A 26227-nucleotide genomic window follows, 5' to 3' on the forward strand; every position below is an offset into this window, starting at 1 on the left:
CACACAGTGGCCCACCAGATGCCACTGGGAGCAGGCGCGTAACAATGATAGGGCAAGGGGAGACAGTTGTCTGGGGGCCCCACTGCCTGGAGGGGCACCCCAGAGGCACCTCATGTGACTCCCCATTGCCCCCTGCCCAGCCCCATAGCCTCTCAGCCACTTGCCCTCTTCGCCGTCTCTCCTGCTTGTTCTGCTGGCCGCAATCGAAGCAGCAGGCAAGCTGCAAAGAGCTCCTTTTCTCCCGCCTCTCAGCTGATCGGCGGGTGGGCGGGGCTTCCACGGAGGCCTCCGTGTAGGCCGCAGTAAAGCCTGAACTCGAGTAGGGCCCAAGCAAGCCAGGAAGGAGGAGGCAGCCAGAGTGTTCTCTGCAGCAGAAGACCCCTTGCTGCCCTGCTCAACCCAGACCAGCATTTGCCAGGTAGAGTGTGAACTCCTTTTTGTGGTTACCTTTCCCGCCCCCCGCCCCCATATATAGGGATCTGCTTGCCATAGGGCTTGGATATGGGCGGGGGGAGGGACCGAGAAGTCTCTGAATATTTATTTTGAAACAGCTTGGAAAATTTGCTGACTTAAAAAAAACTATCTAAAAAGTCCTATAAGTGGCTTGTTTCATGGCAGAAAATTGCAAAAACTTCTGGAACAGTATTTTATTAATTTTATTCATTCATTCATTCATTTATAAATGCACTTATGTTCAAGTTGTTTTGCAACCCAGAAGGTCTGAGTGAGAACTGTGAAGCATGTGTGGTGCTTTTATTTTATTTTTCTTGTGTGTGAACTGCTCCCCAATAACTTGCAGGGACTTCAGGGTAAATCTGGCCAACATGTGAATGCAGCACCTCCATTCCAGAGGAGATGTGTCTTAAAGGGCTTTAAAAGCCTCCTGTGAAAAACCTCCTGGAATCGAACTTGACTGAATTTGTTCAGAATTCTGAGAAAACAAACATAGGTTCACCCTGCATGGTTGAAAGTCTCCTTTGCTAATCTGCAGCGAGGGGCCCATTTTAATAATTCATCTTTCTAGTGTGTTCTAGGCATTAAAAGTAATACAAATGTATAGTACTCAATGTATATCAATGTATATCACTGACGTGTGTGTGTGTATTCAGTGAAATGTATTTGCAGGCAGCATACTTATTTTGGAATATCAGACTTAAATCCTTGGGGGCCTGGGGTGTGCGGAGGCCCTGGACTTTGGGGGGGGGGCATTTTAAAATCTTGTCTCTGGGCCCACTCCAACCTTGCTATGCCCCTGACTGGGAGCCACAGGCAGAAGTTGAGGGCATGCCCTCTCTCCTGCTGTTACTCCCCTGCAACTGATACTCAGAAACATCCTGCCTCTGAGGCTGGAGGTGGCCTATAGCTCTCAGACTAGTAACCATTGAAAGACCTCTCCTCCATGAAGTTATCCAAACCCCTCTTAAAGCCATCCAGGTTGTTGACTGTCACCACATCTTGTGGCAGAGAATTCTACAAGTTGATTATGTGTTGTGTGAAAAAGTACTTCCTTTTATTGGTCCTAGATTTCCCAGGAATTGATTTCATGGGACGACCCCTGGTTCTGATGTTATGTGAGAGGGAGAAGAATTTCTCTCTATCCACTTTCTCCACACCATGCATGATTTTATAGACCTCTATCATGTCTCCCCGCAGTAATCTTTTTTCTAAACTGAATCGCCTCAGGTGTTGTAGCCTTGCCTCATAAGAAAGGTGCTCTGGGCCCCTGATCACCTTGGTTGCCCTCTTCTGCACCTTTTACAGTTTTACAATGTCCTTTTTTAGATGTAGTGACCAGAATTGTACGCAGTACTCCAGGTGTGGCCACACCATAGTTTTGTATAAGGTCATTATAATATTAGCAGTTTTATTTTCAATCCCCTTCCTAATTATCCTTAGCATGGAATTGGCTTTTCTCACAGCTGCCACACATTGAGTCAACATTTTCAACGAGCTGTCCACCAAGAGCCCACTCCTGGTCAGTCACCGAGAGCTCTCCTGGTCAGTCACCGAGAGCTGTTGGGCTGTGCTTAGGGCATCAGTTGCCCTTAATCCAGCCCTGCCGTCACAATTATCTCTACACAACAGCTGTCATGTTATTTTATTCATTTGAGCATTTCATGCCACTTTTGAATTAAAAATAAATCCAACAATGTGGCTCACAACAAATCAAAAACAACAACACACAACCTGTTGAAAACAATATAAAAGTACAGAACAACCAAAAACATTATCACTTACGTCTATTAGCAGGATAAGTGTCCAATGAAACAACCACATTTTTAATAGCTGCCATCAGAAAGTGAAATGGGACAGCTCGGTCTTCCAGGGGAGGAGGTTCCAAATTCTGGGTACCACTACAGAGAAGGCTCACCAAACAGATTCATGATGGTGTCAAGAAGAGGGTCTGGCAAACATAATAAATGCCTCTCTGTCCTAAGGAGACTGTCATTAGACCATACTTGAAAAAACCTACATTGGATCCCTCAGGGTTAGGCAACTATAGGTCAATCTCTAATCTCCCATGGTTGGGCAAGTTGATTGACAGGGTTTCCTCTCAGCTGCAGACAGTCCTGGAGGAAACCGATTATCTAGACCAATTTCAAACTGGCTTTGGAGAGGGCTGTGGGGTTGAGACTGCCTTTATTGTCTTGATGGATGATCTCCAATTAGGTATTGACAGAGGGAATGTAACTGCTGATTCTTTTGGATCTCACGGCAGCTACCATCGACCATGGTATCCTTCTGCGTCACCTGAGGGAAGTGGGATTAGATGGCACTGTTCTACAGTGGTTCTGTTCCTACCTCTTGGGTAGATTCCAGATTGTGTCGCTTGGAGACTGTTGCTCTGCAAAGCGAGAGTTACTGTATGGAGTTCCACAAGGCTCCATACTGTCTCCAGTGCTCTTTAACATCTACATGAAAACAGTGAGAGAGATCATCAGGAGATTTGGTGCAGGGTGTGATCAATATGCTGATGACACCCAAATCTATTTCTCCCTATCTACTTGATCAGAAAATGGCACAACTTCCAGCTGACGACACTCAAATCTATTTCTGCCTATCAACTTCAGCAGGAAATGGCATAACTAAATGCCTGCCTGGAGGCAATAATGGGTTGGATGAGGGATAACAAAATGAGGTTGAATCCAAATAAGACAGAGGTAATGATTATGGGGGGTCAAGACCAGAGAAACGGATCAGTTCTGCCTTTTCTAGATGAAATGACACTCCCCCAAAAGATCAGGTATGTAGCTTGGGAGTGCTCCTGGATCCAAAACTCTCTCTATTTTCTCAGGTCGAGGAAGTGAACTGGAAGGAACACTTTTGATCAGATTCTGCTGCTATGTCGCACATTATGTTCGCACATTAAACATATTGTTTTGAGCCGCCCTGCATAGCAGTGTAGTGGAGGGCCGGGGTATAAATATATTAAATAATAAACACACATACAATCTCTGTACAGAGAACACATGTTATCCACACATCACATAATACGTTCAATGCACATACACCTATCTATACCCTGAATTTGAGGGGCCCTGTCTTGTACCCAGGTTCATTTTTAAGGAGAATGCATGCTTAGTCAGTTATTCACACTATATATTCACATCATACTCCAATCATTCACACAAAAACATGTACCCATGTGTTCAGTCGCTTGTTGACACATACAGCATAATCTCTACTTCCCATTTCTGGAGGTAAATGCCCTTAAAACTGTAGTACAATCATCTCTCACCAATTGCGGTCTTCCTAATCACGGATTTTAGTATTCACGACTGGGAAGTTGTGACCACCCTTGCCAACCGTGACCTGAATATCCGTGGTTTGCTGAGTTTTTAAAAATGGCGATTTGGAGGGGGGTGATTTTCAGGAGTCAGGAACAAATTCTATCTATTTTTTAACCTTATTTTTGGTCTTTCCACAACCACGATTCTCCTAACTCCTGTTTGCCATTGGTTTCAATGGCTTGTCTACTGCAAATTCGCCAACCACAAGGTTTTCTCGGAACATAACCCTAGTGGTTGGCGAGGGATGACTGTACTTATGCTGGTAACCTCCAGGCTTGACTATTGTAATACACTCTATGTGGGGCTGTCTTTGTATGTAGTCCAGAAATGACAAATGGTACAGAATGTGGCAGTCAGTTTGGTGTCTGGGACAACCCGAAGGGACCATATAACACTGATTCTGACAGAATTGCAGTGGTTACCAATATTTTCTAAGTGAAGTACAAAGTGCTGGCCATTACCTATAAAAGACACACCAGCAAGAAACAAAAAGATCCCCCACCAAACTATCCACTGACCAAATAACAAAAGAACAAGCACAACGTGGGCCAATACATCTATAGTGGAAAATGTATTAAATCTAAGACAAGACAAAACAGTGGGAAATAATATCAATGAAACTATTGTATGGTATGGGAGAAATAATAAAGTCCATGATGTAGAGATTGGTATTATGCATAAATGAATGAATCCACACAACAGTGACCTAGTGACCTCTGCTTTGAAATAAATCTTTCTCAAGTGGAGGTTTGTCTTGGCAAAATAATACTGGTACACATGCTTCAAGGTCCAAATCTTTCTCTTTTACCAGCACTTCTAGAACGCTTTGGTGAGTAGCTTTGTACCTGATGAGAACTTGTTTGAGAGAAAATTAAATTTGCTCTTACTGCTTTTATGCAAAGAGTTGGAGGATCTGGAGAGATATTCAGTATCTTTAATACAAATTATCTATATATTTAATTCTCTTGGGACATGTGTGCTCCGGATTTGGCTGCGGAACTCTCACGACAGGCTACGAGAGTTCCAAAGTGAGGACTGAGGAGGAGAGGGGGAGGAAAGTGCTGGTGGTGGCTGGCGGGCAGGTGGGTGGAGGACAGGGGAGAGAAAAGAGGCAGCGGGCAGCAGGTGGGGGGAGAGAAAGGCGGGGAGGGCGGGAGGGGGGGAGAGAAAAGCCGCGGTGGCGGCAGGCAGATGGGAGGGAGAAAAAACGGCGGCGGCGGGGCCCTTCTTGGCCACCCGCCGCGGCTCTGTGTGGGGGGAGGAACAGGAGGGAAGGAGGGCTGGAGAGCGCGGGGATGGAGGGAAGGGGAAGAGAGGAGGGACTGGGGCAGGAGGTAGAGGAAGGGGGAAACAGCCGGCCCCAAAGCGCCACACAAATGCTGTGTGCGGGGTCGGCTAGTACAGATATAATTTAAGGGCTGCATAGAAGGGAATATTCACCAGGCACGGCTTTCCTCACCATTGTAGCACTGTGAAGGGAAAATAATCACCTGATAAACGTCTGCTTCATATGCTACTCTTATGAGTATACTCTGGCACAAATGATCAGGCTCAAACTATCATCCTTCGGACACATTATGTGAAGATCCAGCTCTCTTGAGAAGTCCATAATGCTGGGGAAAGTTGAAGGAAAGAGAAGAAGAGGACAACCAGCAGCAAGGTGGATGGACTCGATTACAACAGCAATTAATGCACCACTGAGAGACCTTAAAGGCCAAGTTAAAGACAGATAATCCTGGAGATAATCTATCTATGTGGTCGCTTAGTTGACACTGACTTGATGGCACTTAGTCAATTAATCAAATGCTCTGTATGCATCTATTTATAAGTAAACTGCTACTGAACCCTTTCAACAGTACTGAGCAATGAAAGAGTTCAGTAGTGAATTGAATGGGCCATTTGCAAAGATGGTAGGCCCTTTTCCACAGTTTATGTACTTGTGGTGGCCTTCATACCTTTCCCAGTAACCAATGAGCAAATTCTATATATAGAATAGTATCCTACATATTTCATACAGATAGTCTAACTTCTGTGAGTACATCTCTCATATGTCATGTGCTGATATAGTATAAATAAAATTGGTGATTGACAATCACCAATAGTCTCTTTCACTCTAGCCCAATTTGCAGATTATGTTCAACATATTGCTGCTGTAAGCCTCCCTGTCCCTGAGCAGTAATGTACTGGAGGGGCAGGGTATAAATATCTTAAATAAATAGACACACATACAGTCTCTGTACAGAGAACACATGTTACCCACACAATACATCCAATGCACATACACCTCTCTATACCCTGAATTTGAGGGGCCCTGTCCTGTACCCAGGTTCATTTTAAGGAGAATGCATGTATAGGTATCCATACTATATATGCATATTAAACTCTAATCATTCACACAAAAACATGTAGCCATGTGTTCAGATGCTTGTTGACACATACAGCATAATGTCTGAGTAGGGCTTATTTTTACAACCACTTGTTGGTCCATGGATGGAGTCAAGTTGGGTTGCATGTGAAGAATAAGCAATCTTGTGCATACATACATGTGTGCGCATGTACATCCCATTGAAATTTGGAGTGAATTCCTTCTTTAAGCCTGCATAGGAACAACTAAAAGTGCTTTATTGTGCTTGCCAGTGGAGGAGGAACATTTTTCAAAGACCATGTAGCTAACAACTTTATACTATTTTTATACAGAATACTGAGTTTCTTAGAAAATGGTACAAATGTAAGATGACAGTCTCCCCCACCCCCCAGAGGCTGTTGAGTTGTGCAAAGCAGCCCCAGCAGAGCCTACCAAAAATAGCATGGAGTCTTGTCAAAAGTTGCTAAATTAAACCATCAAGTCTCCACTGTCTTGTCAGATAGCAAGTTAATTTTCACAGCTAAACCAGTAGAGCATGTCACTTTTTTTTTTAACACAACGTAGTCCATTACAATGATTTGGACACAGTCCTGCACACTGACAGGAACTGAGAAAACAGAGGTTTCTATTTAATAGCATATGTAGAGTCTCTGGCTGTTTACAACACTGAGTGGGTGGGTTCATCACATACTCTGCTTCAGTTTAATTCCTGTTTACAGATGAGGGCGTGTGAGAGGAGAACTTGCTGGGCTAGAGTCATAAAAAAGCATAAATGCTTTTTCACAAAAGAAAAAAGAAAGCATCTTGGAATCATTTTGTAACTTGTTTTCAAGGATTTGCCCAGTTCTAAGACTGTTTGCCTTCTTTCCTGATTATCAAGATGTGCAATGGTTTTTGCCTTCCACTTTGGCACTATTTTGAGTTTCATGTCCTTGGGAGATGCCTAATACATTGCAGATTCATTCCAAGATGGTTAAGGGATTTAGTGTCTCCTGTTTGTTAGAAATTTGGAGAAGGATGATTCAGTGGGGTGGGGGAGACTATAATTCACTTATCATGTTCTGTCCACACATAGAGCAAATGTGTGGAGAGGATTCATAGGTGCTGACCCACTCCTGTCCTCCAGGCATTCAGTGTAATGTTAAAATGGGTTCTATGCAACTGTGCATGCATATAGATTGTACTCTCAGTTGAGAATCCTGGTTATGCCAGCTTTCATAATAGGGCAGTTCACATGATCAACCTTAGGGTAGAAGAGTTTTTCTTCCTCTCTCATTCCAAAGCTGGAAACAGAATCTGAGTCGGACATGCTCATCCTACCTATCTGGGGCTTCACCCACAATCAAGCCTCCCACAGACCTTGTTTTCAGCTGGCACATGATTAAAAATCAAGAGCATGCAGAGCTCCCAAATTAGGGTAGTACTATTAGGTAGTCCCATTTGAGAAATTCTGAGCGGGACTACAATCCCAGAAGCCAGTGTGTCTTCCCAGCAACTGTGCAGGCTTCCCAGACTTTCCAGTGTCACTTCCTGTCCGCTACCACCAAGCTCCCGAACATTGCTGCACCACGCAGCCACTCCTACCCCAGTGTTGGCTGGCAATTAAAGGGTCCCCACCACCAGCATCCTACCCAGGGCACTTGCCTCACACTGATGCCTCCAGGTGGTGGGGACTGGGAATTCTGACACTGGAATTCCATTTTTCCAATGTGCACAGCCCTACTTAGATGCCAACATTTTCACTTAGAATTGGACCCATTTAAAATGGCACGCATGCAGCTGCTTCAAGATGGATGAAATATGAAAAGAGGGCATGTAGCTATAATTGAGAAAGGATGGCGGTGGGGGGAGGAAACAGATGCCCCGGGCCCATGATGGAGGGAAACAGCTTGTTTCTTTGCTTTCCCATCCCACCTCCCTGACTCAGTGGCAAGTTGCTGGCTCCTGACTAGAGTGAAAGGAGTGCATTATATATAGGAGCAAGGCACAAGGGAAAAAAGCATGCCAAGAATGTTTTAGCTGATATACAGGTGATGCAATACACATATTAAGATAACTCTCTATTTCTCCTTCGTTAATTGCACAAAAGATACAAATGTCAGTCTGTTGTAAAAACAAGCAAACGTTTCGATGACTATACATCAGCATCAGTGTTCTTCCTCCTCCTTCTGTGGATCACAATCTTATATTATTTTCCTATAATTACACTGAACTGGGCAGTGATTTCTTAATTAGCAAATAGCTAGGAAGGGGAGAAAAGGGAAGGAGGAAGCCATTCAAAGACATACAGCTGTGTTATCTATATTTCACCACACACCCCTTAACAACCAACTTCACAGTCTCTATCTCGCCATTTCATTCCACATCTTTTAATAGCCAATATACTTCACAGCCTCTTTAAGCTCTTCCTTACCATGACACTGGGTTTTAATTTATCTATGTATATCGCCTCCCTAATTTTTCTTCTCACCAAGCACTGCTCCACCTCCAGCACACTTACTTTTATGGGCATTGTTGTTCCATGGTGTTGTTTTAACTTATACACCTACCACGCTCTCTCTCTGTTAGTGTATTTTGCATCTGCTACGTGTTCTTTAAACCTAGTGATTAGCTTTCTTCCCATTTCTCCTATATAGAACATCCCGCACTCTTTACATGTTATTTTATACACGACTCCTTTCAATTTACAGCTCATTTCACAAACTGGACAGTCTGTCATTTCTTACTTCCTGTCATATAACTTTGTTCTCACAAGTTGTTGTTTCAATGTCTTAGCTGAATGAACTACTACATTAGCTTGGATGTCATATTCGTGTAAAGTTTCTCTGCCAATGTGTAATAAAGTTATTAGATATAAATGGAATCTTCAAGACAGGTAAACCCAGAACAAATTTAATTCCTCTCATTCTTCTTAGAGGAAATTATATCCATTGCTTTGTCCCAAATCTATAGCCCTTTCTGTACTTTATATCCCTCTGATGAAACTGTTACTGCTCTTTTTAACTATATTCTCCATCGTACAAGTTTTGATAATCTGTGAGTGTGCTGATGTACTATTTATAATCAAATCCTTCTTCGCTAATTTTCTATACCATTTCATTTTGGGACTACTTCCCCCTAAATGAATGAATGAATGAAACGGGAAGAGAGTTGATCACTAGGTTTAAAGAACACATAGTATATGGAGAGAACTGGTCTTGTGGTAGCAAGCATGACTTGTCCCCTTAGCTAAGCAGGGTCCACCCTGGTTGCATCTGAATGGGAGACTTGATGTGTGAGCACTGCAAGATATTCCCCTCAGGGGATGAAGCCACTCTGGGGAAGAGCAGAAGGTTTCAAGTTCCCTCCCTGGCTTCTCCAAGATAGGACAAGATTTTTTTTTATAGGACAGGATTTTTTTATTGAACCAACAAACTACCAAAGCATACAGTACGTTGCCAAAGCACAATTATATTTCATTTTCATTCGATAACAGTAATGTAACATCATCGGCATGAGCTACAAATTTTACCCTAAACTCAGAATGCGGTTCTGAGTGGACAGGTGGTTCGGCTATCCCATCACTCTACTTCCTCCTCCCTCCCAGAAAGATCTCGCAGGGCGGAGGGATAGAGACCGAGAGTCCTTGCAGATGGGGTTCTCTCTGAATCCTGATCAGGATCAGATCCAGGGCAAAAACATAAAGTAATGGGCTCAGTGGGCATCCTTGGCGGACACCCGAATGCAAAATGATTGGGTCGCCCCGCCGTCCATTAATCTGTGGTGTCACCTTTGCATTCGTATAGAGCAGCTGTATCCAAGTTACGAAGAGGGGTAGTATACCTTTAGCTTTCAACAATGTCCACAGATAATTGTGGTTCACTTTGTCAAAGGCCTTAAATTGATCCAATAAGAGGAGGTGACCTTTCCAACTTTCATTCTGTATAGAGTAAAAAAGTTCTCTCAGCAGACACAATGAGTCTGTCATGTTTCTTCCCAAGACAGCGCTTGTCTGCAAGCTGTGGACCAATTTAGGTGCTACTTTCGCCAATCTATTATTTAGGACTTTGGCAAAGATTCTGTAATTGATATTTGTGAGGGTTATCGGTCTCCAGTTTTGTGGTAAAGTGGTGTCACCTTTCTTGGGGGGGAAATTAAGAGGCCGTCCCCAAGAGACCTATTTAAACGCCCATTGTCTAGGACAAAATTAAATAATTTTACTAAAACTGGTAGTAGCTGGTCTGCGTAAATCTTATAGAAAGGCCATGTCAGACCATCAGGCCCCGGGGCTGATGTGTTCTTTCCCACTGAGATAACTGCTCTGACCTCTTCTATCGTTACAGGATGGGTCAAAGAGCTTTTTCCCCCCTCAGTGAGGGAATAGCTGAGACCATATTCATTCAGACTGCAGAACCTACTGTATCTAGATAGGATTGAATGTCCTTTACAGAAATATCCTTCAATGCATACAAGTTTGTATAAAACTGGGCCATGATCTTTAACATATCGTGTGGGTCGGCCATTAGTGGGCTACTTCCATCCAATCGCAGGCCTTGGAATGTCAAACTAGATGCATGCATCTTGTCCTTTGCCCACTCCCCTTTTTCAACTACAGACCCTTTTAAGCGATACCGCTTATTTTCTAAACGCCTGTGCTGCAGCTCATTTTGAAATGTCCTAATTGTCTCTTTGTAGCGGCGGCATGATTCCACGTCAAAGGCTTCTCACCTGTTCATCTTATCGACAATCCTCAGATGTTGGGTGATCGCTTTCTGATAATTTTTGACCCCTATCTTATATGTCCGGCTGGTCACTGCCCTAGTACGGCAGCCCACCCTCTTTTTAAGTGTCTCCCAGGCTCCCAAAAGATCATCTTCTGCCTCTAATAGCCGAGGGATCTGTCGCTTCAGTTCTGATAAAAGGACACCTTTGAGATATTCATCACTTAACATTTTTGGGTGTAATCGCCACAAGGGCTTACCATGTGGAATTACCTCAGAGAGATTACAAATAAATCCCACAGCCGCATGGTCTGACCATGGGGTAAGTACTAGTTTACACCTGTAGACTTCAAAAGAAGGGGGAGCCCAGAGTCTATCTACCCGGCTAGCTGATCTCGGGTGGTAATATGTAAATTTGACTCCAGATTTAAATGTATGTCTATACTGAGATTTAAAATTCTCTTCGTGACGGATTGGGGAAAAATCCAAATCATTATATACCCCCAAGGCCTTATCATCTAAACCCAGAGTCTCACTCAGAAAACGTTGGAGACCTTTTTCCTCATTCATTAGAGAGGGATTTGAGGGGGAGACTGGGAGGCCTCCCGAAAAGGCTTTCCTGTCGCTCAGTTGGGCTCTGTTATTAAAATCCCCCGCGATCAGGAGGTGGCACTTGGTGTCACATATATCTTTTAGTTTAGCCCAAAGAGCCTTCCTAAGGTGTGATTGTACCGGGGCATATATGGTGCAGAGTCTAAAGGTTCGGTCAAGCCTTAGAGTGGTTGCCAAACTTGGGTCACCCCTGAAAGTAAAATCTACATACTTTAGTCTGCCCTTATCAATTTCCAATACCCTCTCGATTTTGAGATGAGGTCTGTCTTTAAACAATATCACTACCCCTGCATTGCCACTCCCATCGTAGGACCAGTAGGACGGGCCCACTGTCCATTGCTGTTGTGCCGAAAAGCTGTGACTCTCATTTTCAAAATGGGTCTCTTGCAGAACATAGATGTGATAATTCCATTTTGTTAAAAAGTGTAGGATCTCTTGCCTACAATTTGGTGACCTTAATCCATTAACATTCCATGTAAGTATATTATAGGAATTGGCCCTACAACCCATGATAGGAGGGTGTTATGTGTAAGGCATGGACTCATTCAGATAAAGAGTCGCTGTTCACGTAGAAGCGAGGCAACAGAATGGTAGGCATTTGTTCCTCAGATCTCAGATCGTGTCAAGTATTGTTCAATGGGGCTTACTGGGTTAATTCAACCCTTACCTCCATGTCTTCCATGATAACAGTATTACCTCCTACCCCTTCCACGTTTACTCCAAGATAGGGCTGAGAGAGATTCCTGCCTGCAACCTTGGAGAAGCCGCTGCCAGTCTGTGAAGACAATACTGAGCTAGATAGACCAATGGTCTGATTCAGTATAGGGCAGCTTCCTATGTTCCTATGTTTCCTAAAATACACTAAAAATAACTAAATTCTACAGAGGGGTGTAGCAAGACTGACGTGGGCCCTGGAACAAGAAGTAAAGATGGGCCCACCTGCCCTCATCTCCTCCCTCCCCCATGCACATGGTGAAAAACAAAGCATTCTTGTCCGTTGTAAAAACGTGCTCTGTGGCAGAAACGTGCTCTGACAGCAGAATGCAGAGGTTAACGCAGCGCTCTCTCCGTTAACCTCGGCAAAGGGGAGGGGTAGTTTTGGCGGTTTGCAGCCGAGAGCTGTGTGGCTCCTGTGGCAGCACACAATCGCCAAAAAGGAGGGGCTAGGCTCCCTCAGCCTGCTTTTTGGTGATCATGAGAATTGCCTTATTGTGTGCTAGTTCACAAGGTAAGAGCTAATTTTTTTGTGAGCTGTCACTGACATCTTTTGCATCTCTGTTAAAAGAATACGTTGGTAATATTTCAAATCTACAAGGGCCTTTTAAGCAAAAGTAGATTCTTAGTAACCAGGAGGTTTATGGATCCCACAAAATAGTGTTCTCCACTCTAAGGGGGCTAGTGGCAGCCCCCATCAACCCTAGGTGCGGCACCCTGATTAATTGTTTATTGGTCTGTGTGAAGCTTTGGCTGAAGTTGAAAGCTCTGCACAGTCCCCTTGGTGTCATGTGGAAACAAACATTCTCATAGTGCAGTGCTGCACTTTGCCCGCTGCTAGTTGTTAAGGGAAACTGAGCCTGTTTGAATCCCTGCACCATCTTGGAAGGTGTGCACAGATGCTAAGAGGTGTAGCTCCTCCCAGCACTTTCCCCACTGAACCCTTAAGAGAGAACTCAATCTTTTAAAGGGCCCTCCCAGCACTGAGAAAAGCACAGTACTGTGCGGAGATCAGCACTGTGAGAAATGGCTCTCATATCGAAGGTGTTTTTGCCAACGCTTCCCCCACTTGAAAAATAGTGAAGATTACTGCTATAAAATGATGAGGATAGTCATATGTGTGTGTGAAAACTGGGCTAAGGGAGCCCAGCCTGGTTTTGTAGGTGTGTGTGAAATTGGGCCAATTCTGGCGGCTCCATGGTGGCAAACGTGCCTAAATAGCCACCTTATAAAATGAAGTTAAGGGAGCGAGCACTCCCTTAACCTCATTTTTTGGATTGTGTGGAGCCATGGCAGGGAGCCTGGAGAGCAGAGGGGGATCGCCATGATGCACTGCACACTCATGTGGTGTATTGTGCTATTTCTGGAGCCAGGGATGACACATCCTGGCCTCTGGCCCTCCCCCACATCCTGGGCACACGGGTAATTGTCTGGGCGCATGGGGAGTGTGCCCAGCAACGCCACTGTGATCATCTGCGAAGAAGGTAGGTTTAACCCACTTTCCCTGCAGCCTGCTCTGGGGAGCCTTCTCACAGATCATGAGAAGAGGCTTGATCTGAGCTAGACCAAATCAAATCTTTTCTTGAAGAAACACTGTGACTGGTAAAATAATTGGCATTGACAATAACACACTTTTTGTTTGTTTGAGTAATTCTTATTATATTTTTACTTCCATTATTTTTTAAATGTTTGACAAATATCTTGTACCATTTTCCATTCAGTACCTTAAAATGTGACTTTTTTTCTGTCAGCCACTTTGAATTCCACCAGCTGCTGGTGCCAGAAGTGGCAACTCACTTGTGTGCAGTGACTGCTAAACTCAAGATTTTTGTACCTGACTGCAAACCCAATATGAAGTTGATCTTCACACACGGTGGGAGACATGTCCTCGTGCTCCTGGGGAATGTGTGTGAATATTGCAGCCACCGGAGTGGAGCCAATTGCCTGTGATTTCCCTATCTGTATAAGTGTTTTGTTTGTTTGTTTTGCTGCTGTTCTGTATATTATGGTCCTAATGTGTATTTTTTAAAAAACTTTTATTTAGCTTTGTAGTTTTATATTCCAGTTTGTGTATCTGTTTTATAGTCGATTGTTTTACATGTTTTGTAAACCGCTTTGAGGTTGTTTTAATGGAGCTTGGTATAAAAAGATGATAAATAAACAAACAGCTAAAATCCACTGTAGGGAGAGCCTCTGTTATGTGGGAAAGACCAAGTTACAGCCACATGGTTGTGATATTGATGCAAATATCCCAGCAGTGTGAAACTGCACTATGGTGAAGCAGTTCCACACTGCTGGGTATGCTGAGGGAGAGATTGAGCTTGAGCTTGAGCTTGAGAGAGAGAGAGAGAGAGATGGAGGATGGGGAGGCAAAGGGAGGGTAAGCGGACATGCATGCAAAAACACCCAGAAATAGAGTGTCTCTGGGACAGGAAAAAGAACAAGATATAAATTGCATAAATTATCCAGGGAGGATATGTTAAGGTACAAAGGATGCCAAAAAAACCCCAAAACAAAACAGCTGGTGTTGACATGCCCTCACACTTCAAAACCTTGTTTTTTGGTGGTATTCAGGAGCAGCAATAATGGCTCTTTTTGAATGAATGAAGATTAATAGAAACGTCAGATGGGCTGAGCAAGCAGTTCTCGGCAAAGCATTTCCTATTCTATGGAAGAAGTGAGGTGGCTCAAAGTACAGTAGAAACTGTCAATACAGCTGGAATAGAAGGTCGCTTGTAGAATAAAATTACTGAAGTGTCAGGTTACCTATTCCTTTACATTTTACATCGGCAGTAAAAGACTAACTCTAAGAGATTTATGTTCCAATGAATTGGCTTGACAGTGAAAGAGACAGCAACCAATTTGCCCCAAACAAAAGAAGAATAATCCTTAAACAATTGATTGTAGTGGGAAAAGGTATGCTTGGCTAGTTCTTTCCAAGAATGAATAAGGTTTTTAAACTTCTCAGTGGATTTGAATAATTTTTTTCCACTCTAGACATTTATATTTATGAAATCCTTTTTCTAAATATCATAGCAATGCATACCCATTCACAATCATTGATTTAGATTTGTTTTACTAAATGTTTTCTTTTCATGGAACATTTCCAGGCTCTCCAGAGCTCTAGTTTTGAAACATTAAACCCAATTTGGGTTTAATAGGCATCAATGGAAGTTTTCTTTTATCTGATTAACATTTCAATTCTGCAGTAAGTTCTGGACTGGAAAATTACCTCCTTTGCAAACTCAGAACCTAACCTTGATTATTTTAAACACTGCAATGGCAGCCCTCGTGTGAGCAAACCTGGGTCCTGTCTCACCAGCTTTAAAAGTTGCTTCCAAATTAATGACATATCACTTGGATATAGGAGATACGTATGCTCACTACACTGCTTTAATCAGGCAGCCCTGAGAAACCAAATTTCTTAAACCAAGAATCACATACCAAAATCGTTTTACCTTCTCTTTCTAGCAGCCCCCTTCCTCCACACCACATTCCTGCTGACCTTGCTTCTGCATCATGATCCTGGGTGACAAGAATTTCCCAAGTTCCTTCCTTCTCCTACAGTTCCATCCTGCATAGCTGGAAGAGAAGGGAAAGAAAGGTCAATCTTATAGTCCTAATCACCACATGCTTATTAAGAACTTTTTCAACTGGTTCAACATCTTTGCCAGCCTTCAAAACAGCACTTGAGACACATTGCAGCTATTCTCACAATCACTGAAAAGCAGGCTAAGGGCGCTTAGCCTGCTTTCCAGGGATTGGGGGAACCACCGGGTTCACCTGCTCCAAGGCAGCTAGCCTGCCTAATTACCCCTCCCCTTAGATGAGGTTAACGGAGCGAGTGCTCCATTAACCTCATCTTTTTGTTCATGTGTTGCAGCAGCGTGCAGCAAAACACGAGTAGACCCCTGACCAAGAGGTTGCAAGCAGCCTCCCGGGTTCATGGGTCTCTCCAGGATGCCCCGTGTGTTCACACGAGGCATCTTGTAACTTCCGGGGCCTCACGGCCCCCGATCTCCGCGGCCTCTGCCAGCTCTGTAACGGAGCAGGGAGTTGTGTGGGCAGCTGATCCGGCTGCCCAGAGCTGCCTCTTGATCATCTGCAGGGAGAGCAGGCTAAGCCTGCTCTCCCAGCAGAACCCCCTCTGGCTCTTCACACCGATCATACAAAGCGCCTCATTTTTTCAGCCAGGCTTTTAGTACTCTGTAAAGCTCCACACACGATCTGTGTTAAGAGTCTGAATGGGGTTTGTTGGGAGAGCAGGCTTGACCTACTCAGTGCTCTCCATGCAGATGATCAGGCAGCTCTCCCTGGGCGGCCGGATCGGCCGCCCAGATGATTACTGGTTCCGCCATGGAGATGGTTGGGGCAACAAGGTTTGGGGGGCCTCCCAGCCCCCAGGAGTCCCATAACACACCATGCAAGTGTGCAGTGCCTTTTGGGGCACTGCACAATGCCCAGTGCTGGGAGGCTTGTTGTAGCCTCCCAGTTGGGAGGCTACTTGTGAGTCATTGTGGCATGCAACCAGGCTGCAGTGACACAAGGGGGCTATTCTCATGTTCAGCAAAAATCTGGCTAGGAGATCCTAGCCCGATTTTGGCTGATCGTGTAAACCACCAGGCTCGCAGGCGAGCCCAGTGGCTGACAAGCGGCTAGCCCACTTTTTTAGCCCTCCCCTTAGCCCAGGTTTGCGGAGCGAGCGCTCCGCAAACCCAGGCTTTCCAATCGTGAGTAGCCATGGCATAGCTCCATGCTGCAGCTACCCATGAGGAGACCCGCAGAGGGGAGGCGAAAAGCCGCCTCCCGGCTCCAGGGGTCTCCCCCGTATGCCCTGTACACTCGCACAGGGCATACCGGAGCTTCCGGGGGCCACATGGCCCCCGAGCTCCCCAGCCCCTGCCGGCTCCATCACTGAGCCAGCAATTGTGTGGGTGGCCAATCCGGCCGCCCAAGGCTCCCTCCCTACTCGTGAGCAGGGAGAGCAGTCTTAGCCCTCTCTCCCCACTCACCCTGCTAAACTGGGTCTCACTGATCGTGAGACCTAGCTCACGATCAGGTAACCTCTTGCACCCCAAACCCGGGTTAAATGGCAGGCTACCCAAGAGGGTTTGCTGCCGCACCACCACGCACAGTGGAAACTAGGCTGGGCTCCCTTCGCCCGGTTTCCACTGTGAGTAAGAATAGCCTCTTTGAATGTTTTGAAATTTTTAACTTGCTGTTTTTAATAGTTTGTTTTTCTGGTGTTTATATTTGTGAACTGCCTAGAGCCTTTGGAGTCAGGTGGTATATAAACTAAACTAACTTCTGTTAACTTCCTTCAACTACAGAAGCCCCACTGTTTGTGTCCATGAGTTATGTATTGCTTTTGAACCACTGTCTTTATTCATGTGATTATGAATGAGTCTGACACTGTGCTAATTGTAGTATTAACTAAATCCATAGTGTACCATTCACACATCTTATGCATTTTAACTAGAAGTAAAATGGGATTCACTGCCAAGGAAGCACATAAGGTTGGAGGCAATTGTTATAACTATTGGATTCTTGACTTCGGGTTCCAAGACATGAACATACTGCAGGATATGTTCATTGCTGACTCTTTCCTATTAGAGGTAATGGATGGGGCTGTAGGTCAGTGTCTGAGCATTTTCTTCACATGCAGAAGGTCCCAGGTTCAATCCATGGCTTCTGTGGGTCAGGCAGGGAAAGATTCCTGCCTGAAACTTTGGAGAGCCACTGCCAGTCAGAGTAAACAATGCTGAGCTAGATGGACTAACGGGCTGACTTGGTATATAGCAGCTTCCTATGTTACTATAGTCCAAAGTCTGGGTACCACAACAGAGAAGGCTCTTTCCCATTTGCTTACCAGCCAGATTCCTGATAGCCTCAGCACAGCCTCTCAATACGAGAACAATTCCTATGTTAATTTCCCTGATGTAATGACAAATTTGTCCTGCAGAACCATGAACAAAGCTTTGCTGCAATCAAGGTACACTGCATCTGCATAATGAACACTGATACTCACATTCAGAAGGCCCTGGGAACGGCTTCTCTCACCCTCCCATGCCCAGCACTTCTCCCTTTGAAGTTGCCCTTAGACTTCTCCATAATGAGCCCAAATTGCCAGTTGTACATTCTGTGGCAAAGCACTTCTAGGAGGGTCGATGGTGATGTGCAAAAAATGGAAGACTCCACTGATGCTCAGTGAGTTGTGAGAAGGAAGAGGGAGGAAAAGAAGCACAAGAGGGAGGAAAAGAAGCAACCACTGCAAGCATAGCAAGGCTGGGAATCGGCCTCAAGCATTCCATGCAACACTGTGCTTCTCCTTCTCTTTGTCCCTGTTTCCGTCATTCATTTTCTCAATTGTTATAACTGGTTAAAAGCAGGCAGCCCCTGAGGATGGCGCACCAGTGATTGGCAACCAGCATTAGGCAAAGGTCAGTGCTAATTATGGTGTCTTATTTGCATGAGGAATTCTGAAAGATGGAGACTAAACCGTCGATGGCATTTGCTGCCAACAAATTACTTAGCTGACAGGGCGATGTCACTGCTCATCAATGCTGATCTAGTGTAAGCCAGTACTTGAGCAATTAAGGAAGATAGAAATGGTGCCTCTGAGAGTTACCTTTCAGTGAGTAATTACTATAGGTGTCAACAAGCATGGGGGAAAGAGATATATTTACTATATTCGTGAATCAAGGTTATAAATAATTAGATAGTTGCTTAGGATAATCACCTATGCCTCTAGCACACTAATCTTCCTGTCTCTACCTCCTGTTTTCTTAAATCTTTACACTGATTATTCCTATTCATGAAGGGATGGTTAATAACATAGATGGTGATTAGTCCATGCTGAATATACAAAATATGAGTATTTTCTTTATTAATTGAGCCATATGATATGATAAATTTTATTTAAAAAATCATAAAGAATGATCCCACAATGAACTAGCTTTTATAGTTAAGACAATTAGAAACAATCTTTCATGAAATTACAGCTTCAGTTCACCATGTGAAGAGTGGTGGGAAGGAGAGTAATCATCAGGTAAGTGGCAAGGTTTGGACAATCTGTGTGGCCTCAGTTATTTGTTTTGTCTACTGAGAAGTAACATAAAGAGCCAGCGTGGTGTAGTGGTTAGAGTGCTGGACTAGGACCGGTGAGACCCGAGTTCAAATCCCCATTCAGCCATGATACTAGCTGGGTGACTCTGCGCCAGTCACTTCTCTCTCAGCCTAACCTACTTCACAGGGTTGTTGTGAGAAGAAACTCAAGTATGTAGTACACCGCTCTGGGCTCCTTGGAGGAAGAGCGGGATATAAATGTAAAATAATAATAATAATAATAATAAATGTGCTGTCAAGTCGATTTCGACTCCTGGCGCCCACAGAGCCCTGTGGTTTTCTTTGGAAGAATACAGGAGGGGTTTACCATTGCCTCCTCTCACACAGTGTGAGATGATGCCTTTCAGAACCTTCCTATAGCACTGCTGCCCCATATAGGTGTTTCTGGGAAACATACCAGTGGGGATTCGAACCAGCAACCTCTTGCTTGCTATGCAAGTCATTTCCCCACTGCACCATTAGGTGGCTCAGGCCTGAGTAGACTACATAAAATCAACCTGTGGAGAAAAGAGGAAATGAATTGTCCTTCTGCAACCTCACCCCCAGCCATTTATTGATCAGTTCTCTGTTTACATCTTATATTAGCATCATATTATTATATTAGCATCATATTGTGCAGAGAGAGCCAACCTACACTCAACTTGCATATGCCTAGGCTCTGTTCACATGGAGCCAGTCAACAGATACCCACACAATCCTGATTTACCCCCTGTTGATTGTATGCATTTCACACAACACATCTGAGAAGACCCTGAAAGATCTATCTTTCCCTTGAAGACATAGACAAATCTGTAACAGTCCTGGTGGAAGGAGAGATAAGTTAGAATTTGACCATTGACCAAGCCTGCCAAGACACAGGACCTTCAAGACACATGTGATTATATAACAGGAACACTTTATATCTCTGGCCAAATTATTCAGTATGGTTCTGCCACACTGAATGGCTGTTTTTATAATCAAAAAAAGACACAGATCTATTTTTTTAAAGGTTCCCGTCTGGCATATATTGATAACTATGCTATCGTTATTATAGAATATGAAACAAGAAAATAAACACACAGATGTTTTACAATTTGATCTTGAATATATCCTAAGAGTGTGCCTTTAACTTTGCTATGGATCTCACCTTCTCACTGAAATTTCTTTCCCCCTCTACCCAAATCTAAAATAGCACCCACTGAGTTACTGTCGCTGCTCTTTAAATAAAGTGCTAAAATGGCTGGCACTAGAGAATAAAGACCAGCTGTTTTAAGTTTAAAAAAAAATTGTAAATGCACTTGTAAAAATCTTTTTGTTACATTTCCAGTCCACCTTTCCTCTGAGGAACCTCATGCAGCATTTGAGATAGAGAGTTGCCAATTTGTCAAATAACCACTGTAGCTGTGCCTTCAAAAGCACTGCCTGCTGATTTCTGCACATCAAGCTGCTGTTAAAGTTGTGACAGCAGGCTCAACTATACTTTTAGTAAGTTGGCAGTCCTAGAGATAAGTGAATTGTTCACATGTCAGTCAATGAGCTTCAAGAACAATCAACCAGCACAGGAGGTGAACCCGAGTTTCCCACATCCTGGCAACATTTTAGTGACTACATCACACAGATTCTGAATCTTTTCTCTGAACCTTCCTACCCATGAAAAATAAATATCCTTGTCTTTCCCACCCTCTCAACAGGCACCAAAGTGGTGCATTTTATTAGGTATTGATCATTTTTAAAGGTTTGTCCCCTTCTATCCTGTATCTCCTGAAAATTCCATCTTCCCTCTATATTTGGTATTCTTACATGACTGTCAAAGTCAGTCCAACTGGTGTTATTGACTAGCTGAAGCTTCACCTGAGCTCAGGAAGCAGTGTTAATTAGTGAATGAAACCTTTGCTTGCTGGAACATCAGTGAATTAGTGATGGAATTAACCCTGTTTTTACTGGGACAGCACAAATCTCTAAGTATGTTAACCCTACATTTGCTCGATAAAGAATGAAAGAGTCTGGGAAACGCGACTAAGCAAATTCCACTTTCTGGGAGCAAAGGCAATATGGTAATATACTGGTGCACTGAACACATGGAAATGTTCTGGATTATATTTTAAAATATTTATAGGATCTTCACAATGTTTGGCAAAAATGCATCCCAAAGATAGCACCGAGTATAGGTTAAATTTGCACATCATCCCACATTTCAAGTGCTTTTGTTCCATTTTCTAGTCATTTTTTCCTCATTTTTGAAATCAGCTGAGAGACATTAAAAAATTTATTTATTTGTACATACATACACACATACATACATACTCTGCCCCTCCAGTACACTACTGCTTGGGGTAGCTCCCAACATTTATAAAATAGTTACAAGGTAAAATCAGACTAATAAAATTAACCAAATTAAGCTAAACAAGTTTAAAATTACAGATTTTAAAATTTCAAATTACAAGTTATTTTAGTATTAGGATTTTGTATTTTGTCATTTAATTTATATATGGTTTTGTTTGACATGTAATGAGGCCATTCACAAAATTGAAAACTGTGTTTTACCTGGGTTTGGGAGCTGTGCATGCTCCCATTTTTCAGTTCTGTGGATGCAAGGTAGGAGGGAAACCTGAGTAAAAGTTATTAAGGCTCTCCACATGAGCAGTGTGAAGAGCCTAAAGGGGGTTTGCAGACGAGCGGCCTCCAAGCCCTGGGTGGCCGGATTGGCCACTCACATAACTGCTGGCTCCGTCACAGAGCTGGTGGCGGCTGCAGGGATGGGGAATGCATGGCCCCTGGAAGTTCCAGGATGCCCCGCAGGAGTTCGCAGGGCATCCTGGAGAGACCCCTGGGACTGGGAGGCTTCTTTCAGCCTCCTGGCAGGAGTCTTCTCATGTGTTGCCGTGGCATGGAACCATGCCACGGCAACACACAACCAGAAAACCTGGGTTCGTGGAGAGGTTGCTCCACTAACCTGGGTTGGGGGGGCTTGTTTGGCGGGCTAGCTGCCAGAGAACCACCGGGCTTGCCCGCGAGCCCAGTGGTTCTCACGATGGATGAAAACCAGCCTGGGCTCCTTTAGCCCGGTTCTCATCCATCGTGAGAATAGCCTCCATGAGTGAGTGAGTGAGTTATTTAACATATTTGTATACTGTCCATTACCAAAGTCTCTAGGCGGTTTACATCAATAAAACAAACCAAGGAATTATAACCATTAAAACATATTAAAAGATCAAATTAAAATACCTATAAAAAGTTTGGGGAGACTGAGAGATTACGAATGATCAAAGATTACATAGTGAGTTTCATGTTAATGCAGATTCAAATGTGCATTATTCTAGACCTATTAATCAATGAAAAGGTTACAACGTGTTATTAAAGGAATCCAATGAGCATTATCAGGTTGATCGGGCTTTAAATGGACTGACTACCATGCACAATCAAGCCATTCTGTGCTCCTCATTCCCAAAACAGAGTTTTTCCTATTTAAGAAGGAAGAATGTGCAGAGCTGCACTTCTGTTTTTAAAACAATGAAAAAATGTACAGCGTACTAGGATCCAGTAAGATTGTAAGAGCTAAAGACCTGTTACTAATATAATTATTATATATTATTATATTAGTTTTATATTATATTGTTTTTCTATTGTATCTATTCCTACTGATTTTGTGAGCCACCCTGAGTGGTAGTAATAATCCATAGAGGTGGGGTAGAAATGTTTTAAATAAGAGCAATGTGCAATAAGATCCATACCAATAGTGAACTAACAAGCTGGTACCTGAAACAAAACATGTCTCTACCTATTTTAATGTGCATAATTGCCATGTGCCTGACTTGCCTAATAAAGAAAAAATAATCCATAGGAATGAAAGAAAAATTGGCAGCAGCAAACTGCACAGGTGCCATTTCCAAAATGAATAATAAAAATTATCCGTCTAAAAATAAGACAGGCAGAGTGTAACATGAGTGAAGCCAATCCATGGAGGAATTGCCAAATAGAACATGAGAAATCTGGTCACACTGAGACAGGGTACATATATAAACATTAAATTGAATATGAGAATGTTACCCAAAATTATAAACTTCTGGAAGGCAGTGGTTTATTTTCTTGTATTCTGTACAAGGCTATGCATACTGAGAGTGCTATATACTTACTGTTCTTGACAAAGTTTGCATTAGGAGGTGATGATATGTTTCGGTAATTATAAGGTTTACAGTTTATAGAACAACATTCAGCCCTGATAGCAATCTATAGAGCAATCAATAGAATGTTTCTATATATTAAAATAATCTTTGGAAGAGCCAATTTAGCATATGTCTTTCCATTCCTTGCTCTAACTTGCCCAGTCAACTGATCCACAAAAACTTGTTGTTTTTGTTTGCTAGCACCCAAGGTAACATGGATCCCAATGGACTTTTGATTATTATGAATAAAAAAGGGCTTCAGTGTATTACTTTTACTAGAGGAATCTTATGGTCTTCCAGTGTATTTACGAAGCAACTGTGCATAATCACGCTCTCTTAACGCACAACAATTCCTTGTTAAGTGATTCTGCATATGCACTCTTGCTGTTCTTGCTGCTTTCTGGATCAGATCCAGATTCTATTCTTTGCAAGAATCCCAGCAACAGACATTTGGTGGTCTACTAGAAATTGGAAAGTGACCTACCAGAAGATTAAGATGGTCCGCCCCCGGAGGCTTATGGATCCGCTAGGATTTCAGACGGCCCTCGGGGAGTTTCCAGTGTCCAGAGCTGGTGACCCTGTCGAGGCCTTGGTTGATCTCTGGAATGGAGAGATGGCCCGGGCTGTTGACACGATTGCCCCCAAGCGCCCTCTCCAGCTTGGTGGAGCCCGTTCTGCTCCTTGGTTTTCCTCGGAGCTTAGGGCGATGAAGCAACTTGGACGACGGCTAGAACGACACTGTAGGAAGAGTCATCACAAATCCGATCGAACACGGGCTAGAGCCCATTTTAGGGACTACGCTGTGGCGGTGGGGGTGACGAAGAAATGTTTTTTCTCCGCCTCCATTGCGTCTGCTCAGTGCAGACAAACAGAGCTGTTTCGTGTGGTGAAAACCTTGCTCCACACATCCCCCCGGACAATGGGGGAGGAGTCATCTACAGCTCTTTGTGATCGGTTTGCCTGTCGCTTTGCAGATAAAGTCACTTGCATCCGTGCTGACCTGGACTCCAGAGTTTTGGCAGTTCCGGCAGACGTGCCTTTGGTACCATCTGGTCCCGTTGTGTTGGATTCTTTTCGGTTGGTGTGGCCTGAGGATGTGGACAAGATCCTGGGCAGTGTGCGGGTGACTTCGTGCACTCTTGACCCTTGCCCTTCATAAAAGCTGCCAAGGAGGGGACAGGCAGATGGCTGGAGGTGATCGTTAATGCTTCATTAAGGGAGGGCAGGATGCCATCGTGCCTCAAGGAGGCGGTGGTAAGACCTCTATTAAAAAAGCCCTCCCTTGATCCCTCCAACCTGGACAACTATAGACCTGTGTCTAACCTCCCCTTTTTGGGCAAGGTGATGGAGTGTGTGGTGGCATCCCAGCTGCAGAGGGTCTTGGATGATATGGATTATCTGGACCCTTTTCAATCTGGCTTCCGCCCCAGGTATGGGACTGAGACTGCCTCGGTCGCTATAGTGGATGTCCTACGCCGGGAACTAGACAGGGGGAGTGCGTCCCTGTTGGTTCTGCTGGACCTCTCGGCGGTGTTTGATACCATTGACCATGGTATCCTTCTGGGCCGCCTCTCAAGTATGGGAATCGGAGGCACTGCGTTGCAGTGGTTCCGGTCCTTTCTTGAGGGGAGGGTCCAGAAGGTGGTGCTGAGGGACTACTGCTTGGCCCCGTGGCCGTTGGCCTGTGGGGTCCCGCAGGGTTCGGTCTTGTCCCGCATGCTGTTTAACATCTACATGAAGCCGCTGGGAGAGGTCATCCGGGGATTTGGACTGAGTTGTCAGCAATATGCGGATGACACTCAGCTCTATCTCTCCTTGTCATCTGATCCTAGAGAGGCGGTGGATGTCCTGAATCGGGGGCTGGAGGCCGTGATGGGTTGGATGCGGGCTAACAAACTGAAATTGAATCTGGATAAGACGGAGGTACTGTTGGTCAGTAGGAGAGCCAATCGGGATGAGGAGATTTTACCGGTTCTGGATGGGGTTGCACTCCCCTTGAAGGAGCAAGTATGCAGCTTGGGGGTACTACTGGACCCGGCTCTGCTTTTGGAAGCTCAGGTGGAGGCGGTGGCCAGGGGTGCCTTTGCACGGCTTCGGCTGGTGCTCCAGCTGCGTCCCTTTCTCGAGAAGGCAGATCTGGCCACGGTTACCCACGCCTTAGTCACGTCACAGCTGGATTACTGTAACACGCTGTACGTGGGGCTGCCCTTGAAGAATATCCGGAAACTGCAGCTAGTGCAAAATGCGGCAGCGAGGGTTTTATCCGGAGCTGCCCATTGGGAACATATCATCCCCATTTTGAAAGAGCTGCACTGGCTGCCGGTTTGTTTCCGGGTCCAATTCAAGTTGCTGGTTTTGACCTTTAAAGCCCTAAACGGTTTGGGCCCGGGGTATTTGAGGGACTGCCTGCTCCCAAGTGTTGCTGCCCGCTTGACGAGGACATCTGAGGGGGACGACAATGAGGGAGGCCCGGCTGTTGTGCACTCGGGACAGGGCCTTCTCTGTTGCTGCTCCTAGACTCTGGAATGCTCTCCCAGTGGCCATTCGTTCCTCAGACTCCATCACAGCTTTTAGAAAGCTTTGAAACACTTGGCTTTTTACCCAGGCTTTTACATAATCGTTTTTTACTGCTGCTTTTGTGTGTTTTTATCTGTTGTCTTGTTTTTATGCTTGTTTTTAGCTTGATGTTTTTACTGCTTTTTATTGTATGTTTTAATTTTTGTAAACCGCCTTGGGGTTTTCTTTTAACAAAAGGTGGTATAGAAATGTAAAAATAAA

General features: G+C 44.3%; 1 long non-coding RNA gene across 1 annotated transcript in view; it reads left to right on the forward strand.

Moving 5' to 3' along the window:
• LOC128350467 (uncharacterized) overlaps window positions 1-14360 on the forward strand; it is a 28213-nt gene extending 13853 nt beyond the window's left edge. The window contains exon 3 of the long non-coding RNA XR_008319342.1: window positions 13934-14360. This is a non-coding gene — a long non-coding RNA (uncharacterized LOC128350467). The remainder of the gene's footprint in view (window positions 1-13933) is intronic.
• The last annotated feature ends 11867 nt before the right edge of the window (window positions 14361-26227 follow it).

The sequence above is a fragment of the Hemicordylus capensis genome, chromosome 3 (genome assembly GCF_027244095.1).
Source record: "Hemicordylus capensis ecotype Gifberg chromosome 3, rHemCap1.1.pri, whole genome shotgun sequence".
NCBI classification, from domain to species: Eukaryota; Metazoa; Chordata; class Lepidosauria; order Squamata; family Cordylidae; genus Hemicordylus; species Hemicordylus capensis.